The following is a 9808-nucleotide window of genomic DNA, read 5'->3' on the forward strand; positions in this document are numbered from 1 at the left end:
TCGATTATACATATTCGTTTTTACGACATCGTGGGAATCACTTTTTTTTTGGCTGCACCTAGACGAAATCTGGCATCATATTCGGTTTCACCACATCAATTAACCAAGGGAACTGATGCAACATCGTTTTATGGGCGACCACAGTTCACGAAAAACTCAAACATAGAAGTTGATATTCGTGTTCGATATGATGGCATATAACTTGAGTACACATTGTCGTAGGCCGATGAAACCGCGTGCAATAGCTTCGTCTGTTCGAACTACACGAGTGCAATGCGCGAAGTTTGCGGGGGAACGATTAGGCTTCGAGAAAAAGTCGATTATACATATTCGTTTTTACGACATCGTGGGAATCTCTGTTTTTTGGCTGCACCGAGAGGAAATCTGGCATCATATTCGGTTTCAGCGCGTCAAATAACCAAGGAAACTGATGCAATATCGTTTTCTTCGCGACGACAGCTCACGAAAAACTCAATCATAGAAGTGGATATTCGTGTTCGATATGAGGGCATATAACTTGAGTACACATTGTCGTACGCCGATGAAACCGCGTGCAATAGCTTCGTCTCGTCGAACTACACGAGTGCAATGCGCGAAGTTTGCGTGGGAACGATTAGGGTTCCAGAACAAGTCGATTATACATATTCGTTTTTACGACATCGTGGGAATCACTGGTTTTTGGCTGCACCTAGACAAAATATGGCATCATATTCGGTTTCAGCACATCAATTAACCAAGGGAACTGATACAACATCGTTTTCTGGTTGACCACAGTTCACAAAAAACTCAAACATAGAAGTTGATATTCGTGTTCGATATGATGGCATGTAACTTGAGTACACATTGTCGTAGGCCGATGAAACCGCGTGCAATAGCTTCGTCTCGTCGAACTACACAAGTGCAATGCGGGCAGTTTGCGTGGGAACGATTAGGCTTCGAGAAGAGATCGATTATACATATGCGTATTTACGACTTCAAGGGAATCACTTTTTTTGGCTGCACCTACACGAAATCTGGCATCATATTCGGTTTTAGCACATCAAATAACCGAGGAAACTGATGCAACATCGTTTTTTTCGCGACCACAGCTCACGAAAAACTCAAACATAAAGTTGATATTCGTGTTCGATATGATGGCGTATAACTTGAGTACACATTGTCGTAGGTCGATGAAACCGCGTGCAATAGCTTCGTCTCGTCGAACTACACGAGTGCAATGCGGGAAGCCTGCTTGGGAACCATTTGTCTTTGAGAAAAAGTCGATTATACATATGTGTTGTTACGAGATCGTGGGAATCACTTTTTTTTGGTTGCTCCTAGACGAAATCTGGCATAATATTCGGTTTCAGCACGTCAAATAACCAAGGAAACTGATGCAATACCGTTTTCTTCGCGACCACAGCTTACGAAAAACTCAATCATAGAAGTTGATATTCGTGTTCGATATGATGGCATATAACTTGAGTACACATTGTCGTAGGCCGATGAAACCGCGTGCAATAGCTTCGTCTCGTCGAACTACACAAGTGCAATGCGGGCAGTTTGCGTGGGAACGATTAGGCTTCGAGAAAAGATAGATTATACATATGCGTATTTACGACTTCAAGGGAATCACTTTTGTTGGCTGCACCTAGACGAAATCTGGCATCATATTCGGTTTCAGCACATCAATTAACCAAGGGAACTGATGCAACATCGTTTTATGGGCGACCACAGTTCACGAAAAACTCAAACATAGAAGTTGATATTCGTGTTCAATATGATGGCATTTAACTTGAGTACACATTGTCGTAGGCCGATGAAACCGCGTGCAATAGCTTCGTCTCCTCGAACTACACGAGTGCAATGCGCGAAGTTTGCGGGGGAACGATTAGGCTTCGAGAAAAAGTCGATTATACATATTCGTTTTTACGACATCGTGGGAATCACTTTTTTTTTGGCTGCATCTAGACGAAATCTGGCATCATATTCGGTTTCAGCACATCAATTAACCAAGGGAACTGATGCAACATCGTTTTATGGGCGACCACAGTTCACGAAAAACTCAAACATAGAAGTTGATATTCGTGTTCAATATGATGGCATTTAACGTGAGTACACATTGTCGTAGGCCGATGAAACCGCGTGCAATAGCTTCGTCTCTTCGAACTGCACGAGTGCAATGCGCGAAGTTTGCGGGGGAACGATTAGGCTTCGAGAAAAAGTCGATTATACATATTCGTTTTTACGACATCGTGGGAATCTCTGTTTTTTGGCTGCACCGAGAGGAAATCTGGCATCATATTCGGTTTCAGCGCGTCAAATAACCAAGGAAACTGATGCAATATCGTTTTCTTCGCGACCACAGCTCACGAAAAACTCAATCATAGAAGTGGATATTCGTGTTCGATATGATGGCATATAACTTGAGTACACATTGTCGTAGGCCAATGAAACCGCGTGCAATAACTTCTTCTCGTCGAACTACACAAGTGCAATGCGGGCAGTTTGCGTGGGAACGATTAGGCTTCGAGAAAAGATGGATTATACATATGCGTATTTACGACTTCAAGGGAATCACTTTTTTGGCTGCACCTAGACGAAATCTGGCATCATATTCGGTTTCAGCACATCAATTAACCAAGGGAACTGATGCAACATCGTTTTATGGGCGACCACAGCTCACGAAAAACTCAAACATAGAAGTTGATATTCGTGTTCGATATGATGGCTTCCAACTTGAGTACACATTGTCGTAGGCCGATGAAACCGCGTGCAATAGCTTCGTCTCGTCGAACTCCACGAGTGCAATGCGGGAAGCCTGCTTGGGAACCATTTGTCTTTGAGAAAAAGTCGATTATACATATGCGTTGTTACGAGATCGTGGGAATCACTTTTTTTTGGGTGCTCCTAGACGAAATCTGGAATAATATTCGGTTTCAGCACGTCAAATAACCAAGGAAACTGATGCAATATCATTTTCTTCGCGACCACAGCTCACGAAAAACTCAATCATAGAAGTTGATATTCGTGTTCGATATGATGGCATATAACTTGAGTACACATTGTCGTAGGTCGATGAAACCGCGTGCAATAGCTTCGTCTCTTCGAACTACACGAGTGCAATGCGCGAATTTAGGGTGGGAACCATTAGGCTTCCAGAAAAAGTCGATTATACATATTCGTTTTTACGACATCGCGGGAATCACTGTTTTTTGGCTGCACCTAGACGAAATCTGGCATAATATTCGGTTTCAGCACGTCAAATAACCAAGGAAACTGATGCAATACCGTTTTCTTCGCGACCGCAGCTTACGAAAAACTCAATCATAGAAGTTGATATTCGTGTTCGATATGATGGCATATAACTTGAGTACACATTGTCGTAGGCCGATGAAACCGCGTGCAATAGCTTCGTCTCTTCGAACTACACGAGTGCAATGCGCGAATTTAGGGTGGGAACCATTAGGCTTCCAGAAAAAGTCGATTATACATATTCGTTTTTACGACATCGTGGGAATCACTGTTTTTTGGCTGCACCTAGACGAAATCTGGCATCATATTCGGTTTTAGCACATCAAATAACCGAGGAAACTGATGCAACATCGTTTTTTTCGCGACCACAGCTCACGAAAAACTCAACCATAAAGTTGATATTCGTGTTCGATATGATGGCATATAACTTGAGTACACATTGTCGTAGGCCGATGAAACCGCGTGCAATAGCTTCGTCTCTTCGAACTACACGAGTGCAACGCGCGAATTCTGCGTGGGAACGATTAGGCTTCGAGAAAAAGTCGATTATACATATTCGTTTTTACGACATCGTGGGAATCACTTTTTTTGGCTGCACCTAGACGAAATCTGGCATCATATTCGGTTTCAGCACATCAATTAACCAAGGGAACTGATGCAACATCGTTTTATGGGCGACCACAGTTCACGAAAAACTCAAACATAGAAGTTGATATTCGTGTTCAATATGATGGCATTTAACTTGAGTACATATTGTCGTAGGCCGATGAAACCGCGTGCAATAGCTTCGTCTCCTCGAACTACACGAGTGCAATGCGCGAAGTTTGCGGGGGAACGATTAGGCTTCGAGAAAAAGTCGATTATACATATTCGTTTTTACGACATCGTGGGAATCACTTTTTTTTTGGCTGCACCTAGACGAAATCTGGCATCATATTCGGTTTCACCACATCAATTAACCAAGGGAACTGATGCAACATCGTTTTATGGGCGACCACAGTTCACGAAAAACTCAAACATAGAAGTTGATATTCGTGTTCGATATGATGGCATATAACTTGAGTACACATTGTCGTAGGCCGATGAAACCGCGTGCAATAGCTTCGTCTGTTCGAACTACACGAGTGCAATGCGCGAAGTTTGCGGGGGAACGATTAGGCTTCGAGAAAAAGTCGATTATACATATTCGTTTTTACGACATCGTGGGAATCTCTGTTTTTTGGCTGCACCGAGAGGAAATCTGGCATCATATTCGGTTTCAGCGCGTCAAATAACCAAGGAAACTGATGCAATATCGTTTTCTTCGCGACGACAGCTCACGAAAAACTCAATCATAGAAGTGGATATTCGTGTTCGATATGAGGGCATATAACTTGAGTACACATTGTCGTACGCCGATGAAACCGCGTGCAATAGCTTCGTCTCGTCGAACTACACGAGTGCAATGCGCGAAGTTTGCGTGGGAACGATTAGGGTTCCAGAACAAGTCGATTATACATATTCGTTTTTACGACATCGTGGGAATCACTGGTTTTTGGCTGCACCTAGACAAAATATGGCATCATATTCGGTTTCAGCACATCAATTAACCAAGGGAACTGATACAACATCGTTTTCTGGTTGACCACAGTTCACAAAAAACTCAAACATAGAAGTTGATATTCGTGTTCGATATGATGGCATGTAACTTGAGTACACATTGTCGTAGGCCGATGAAACCGCGTGCAATAGCTTCGTCTCGTCGAACTACACAAGTGCAATGCGGGCAGTTTGCGTGGGAACGATTAGGCTTCGAGAAGAGATCGATTATACATATGCGTATTTACGACTTCAAGGGAATCACTTTTTTTGGCTGCACCTACACGAAATCTGGCATCATATTCGGTTTTAGCACATCAAATAACCGAGGAAACTGATGCAACATCGTTTTTTTCGCGACCACAGCTCACGAAAAACTCAAACATAAAGTTGATATTCGTGTTCGATATGATGGCGTATAACTTGAGTACACATTGTCGTAGGTCGATGAAACCGCGTGCAATAGCTTCGTCTCGTCGAACTACACGAGTGCAATGCGGGAAGCCTGCTTGGGAACCATTTGTCTTTGAGAAAAAGTCGATTATACATATGTGTTGTTACGAGATCGTGGGAATCACTTTTTTTTGGTTGCTCCTAGACGAAATCTGGCATAATATTCGGTTTCAGCACGTCAAATAACCAAGGAAACTGATGCAATACCGTTTTCTTCGCGACCACAGCTTACGAAAAACTCAATCATAGAAGTTGATATTCGTGTTCGATATGATGGCATATAACTTGAGTACACATTGTCGTAGGCCGATGAAACCGCGTGCAATAGCTTCGTCTCGTCGAACTACACAAGTGCAATGCGGGCAGTTTGCGTGGGAACGATTAGGCTTCGAGAAAAGATAGATTATACATATGCGTATTTACGACTTCAAGGGAATCACTTTTGTTGGCTGCACCTAGACGAAATCTGGCATCATATTCGGTTTCAGCACATCAATTAACCAAGGGAACTGATGCAACATCGTTTTATGGGCGACCACAGTTCACGAAAAACTCAAACATAGAAGTTAATATTCGTGTTCAATATGATGGCATTTAACTTGAGTACACATTGTCGTAGGCCGATGAAACCGCGTGCAATAGCTTCGTCTCTTCGAACTACACGAGTGCAATGCGCGAAGTTTGCGGGGGAACGATTAGGCTTCGAGAAAAAGTCGATTATACATATTCGTTTTTACGACATCGTGGGAATCTCTTTTTTTTGGCTGCACCTAGACGAAATCTGGCATCATATTCAGTTTCAGCACGTCGAATAACCGAGGAAACTGATGCAACATCGTTTTTTTCGCGACCACAGCTCACGAAAAACTCAAACATAAAGTTGATATTCGTGTTCGATATGATGGCGTATAACTTGAGTACACATTGTCGTAGGTCGATGAAACCGCGTGCAATAGCTTCGTCTCGTCGAACTACATGAGTGCAATGCGGGAAGCCTGCTTGGGAACCATTTGTCGTTGAGAAAAAGTCGATTATACATATGTGTTGTTACGAGATCGTGGGAATCACTTTTTTTTGGCTGCACCTAGACGCAACCTGGCATAATATTCGGTTTCAGCACGTCAAATAACCAAGGAAACTGATGCAATACCGTTTTCTTCGTGACAACCGCTTACGAAAAACTCAATCATAGAAGTTGATATTCGTGTTCGATATGATGGCATATAACTTGAGTACACATTGTCGTAGGTCGATGAAACCGCGTGCAATAGCTTCGTCTCTTCGAACTACACGAGTGCGATGCGCGAATTTAGGGTGGGAACCATTAGGCTTCCAGAAAAAGTCGATTATACATATTCGTTTTTACGACATCGTGGGAATCACTGTTTTTTGGCTGCACCTAGACGAAATCTGGCATCATATTCGGTTTCAGCACATCAATTAACCAAGGGAACTGATGGAACATCGTTTTCTGGGCGACCACAGTTCACGAAAAACTCAAACATAGAAGTTGATATTCGTGTTGAATATGATGGCATTTAACTTGAGTACACATTGTCGTAGGTCGATGAAACCGCGTGCAATAGCTTCGTCTCTTCGAACTACACGAGTGCAATGCGCGAATTTAGGGTGGGAACCACTAGGCTTCCAGAAAAAGTAGATTATACATATTCGTTTTTACGACATCGTGGGAATCACTGTTTTTTGGCTGCACCTAGACGAAATCTGGAATCATATTCGGTTTTAGCACATCAAATAACCGAGGAAACTGATGCAACATCGTTTTTTTCGCGACCACAGCTCACGAAAAACTCAATCATAGAAGTTGATATTCGTGTTCGATATGATGGCCTATAACTTGAGTACACATTGTCGTAGGTCGATGAAACCACGTGCAATAGCTTCGTCTCTTCGAACTACACGAGTCCAATGCGCGAAGTTTGCGTGGGAATGATTAGGCTTCGAGAAAAAGTCGATTATACATATTCGTTTTTACGACATCGTGGGAATCTCCGTTTTTTGACTGCACCTAGAGGAAATCTGGCATCATATTCGGTTTCAGCACGTCAATTAACCAAGGAAACTGATGCAACATCGTTTTTTTCGCGACCACATCTCACGAAAAACTCAATCATAGAAGTTGATATTCGTGGTCGATATGATGGCATATAACTTGAGTACACATTATCGTAGGCTGATGAAACCACGTGCAATAGCTTCGTCTCGTCGAACTACACGAGTGCAATGCGGGAAGCCTGCTCGGCAATGATTTGTCTTCGAGAAAAAGTCGATTATACATATGCGTTTTTACGACATCCTGGGAATGACTTTTTTTGGCTGCACCTAGACGAAATCTGGCATCATATTCGGTTTCAGCACGTCGGATAACCAAGGGAACTGATGCAACATCGTTTTCTTGGCGACCACAGTTCACGAAAAACTCAATCATAAAAGTTGATATTCGTGTTCGATATGATGGCATATAACTTGAGTACACATTGTCGTAGGTCGATGAAACCGCGTGCAATAGCTTCGTCTCTTCGAACTACACGAGTGCAATGCGCGAATTTAGGGTGGGAACCATTAGGCTTGCAGAAAAAGTCGATTATACATATTCGTTTTTACGACATCGTGGGAATCACTGTTTTTTGGCTGCACCTAGACGAAATCTGGCATCATATTCGGTTTTAGCACTTCAAATAACCGAGGAAACTGATGCAACATCGTTTTTTTCGCGACCACAGCTCACGAAAAACTCAAACATAAAGTTGATATTCGTGTTCGATATGATGGCGTATAACTTGAGTACACATTGTCGTAGGTCGATGAAACCGCGTGCAGTAGCTTCGTCTCGTCGAACTACACGAGTGCAATGCGGGAAGCCTGCTTGGGAACCATTTGTCTTTGAGAAAAAGTCGATTATACATATGTGTTGTTACGAGATCGTGGGAATCACTTTTTTTTGGGTGCTCCTAGACGAAATCTGGCATAATATTCGGTTTCAGCACGTCAAATAACCAAGGAAACTGATGCAATACCGTTTTCTTCGCGACCACAGCTTACGAAAAACTCAATCATAGAAGTTGATATTCGTGGTCGATATGATGGCATATAACTTGAGTACACATTGTCGTAGGCTGATGAAACCACGTGCAATAGCTTCGTCTCGTCGAACTACACGAGTGCAATGCGGGAAGCCTGCTCGGCAACGATTTGTCTTCGAGAAAAAGTCGATTATACATATGCGTTTTTACGACATCCTGGGAATGACTTTTTTTGGCTGCACCTAGACGAAATCTGGCATCATATTCGGTTTCAGCACGTCGGATAACCAAGGGAACTGATGCAACATCGTTTTCTTGGCGACCACAGTTCACGAAAAAGTCAATCATAAAAGTTGATATTCGTGTTCGATATGATGGCATATAACTTGAGTACACATTGTCGTAGGTCGATGAAACCGCGTGCAATAGCTTCGTCTCTTCGAACTACACGAGTGCAATGCGCGAATTTAGGGTGGGAACCATTAGGCTTGCAGAAAAAGTCGATTATACATATTCGTTTTTACGACATCGTGGGAATCACTGTTTTTTGGCTGCACCTAGACGAAATCTGGCATCATATTCGGTTTTAGCACTTCAAATAACCGAGGAAACTGATGCAACATCGTTTTTTTCGCGACCACAGCTCACGAAAAACTCAAACATAAAGTTGATATTCGTGTTCGATATGATGGCGTATAACTTGAGTACACATTGTCGTAGGTCGATGAAACCGCGTGCAATAGCTTCGTCTCGTCGAACTACACGAGTGCAATGCGGGAAGCCTGCTTGGGAACCATTTGTCTTTGAGAAAAAGTCGATTATACATATGTGTTGTTACGAGATCGTGGGAATCACTTTTTTTTGGGTGCTCCTAGACGAAATCTGGCATAATATTCGGTTTCAGCACGTCAAATAACCAAGGAAACTGATGCAATACCGTTTTCTTCGCGACCACAGCTTACGAAAAACTCAATCATAGAAGTTGATATTCGTGTTCGATATGATGGCATATAACTTGAGTACACATTGTCGTAGGCCGATGAAACCGCGTGCAATAGCTTCGTCTCGTCGAACTACACAAGTGCAATGCGGGCAGTTTGCGTGGGAACGATTAGGCTTCGAGAAAAGATCGATTATACATATGCGTATTTACGACTTCAAGGGAATCACTTTTGTTGGCTGCACCTAGACGAAATCTGGCATCATATTCGGTTTCAGCACATCAATTAACCAAGGGAACTGATGCAACATCGTTTTATGGGCGACCACAGTTCACGAAAAACTCAAACATAGAAGTTGATATTCGTGTTCAATATGATGGCATTTAACTTGAGTACACATTGTCGTAGCCCGATGAAACCGCGTGCAATAGCTTCGTCTCTTCGAACTACACGAGTGCAATGCGCGAAGTTTGCGGGGGAACGATTAGGCTTCGAGAAAAAGTCGATTATACATATTCGTTTCTACGACATCGTGGGAATCTCTGTTTTTTGGCTGCA

Source organism: Diachasmimorpha longicaudata, unplaced genomic scaffold, assembly GCF_034640455.1.
Source record: "Diachasmimorpha longicaudata isolate KC_UGA_2023 unplaced genomic scaffold, iyDiaLong2 ctg00000055.1, whole genome shotgun sequence".
Lineage (NCBI taxonomy): Eukaryota > Metazoa > Arthropoda > Insecta > Hymenoptera > Braconidae > Diachasmimorpha > Diachasmimorpha longicaudata.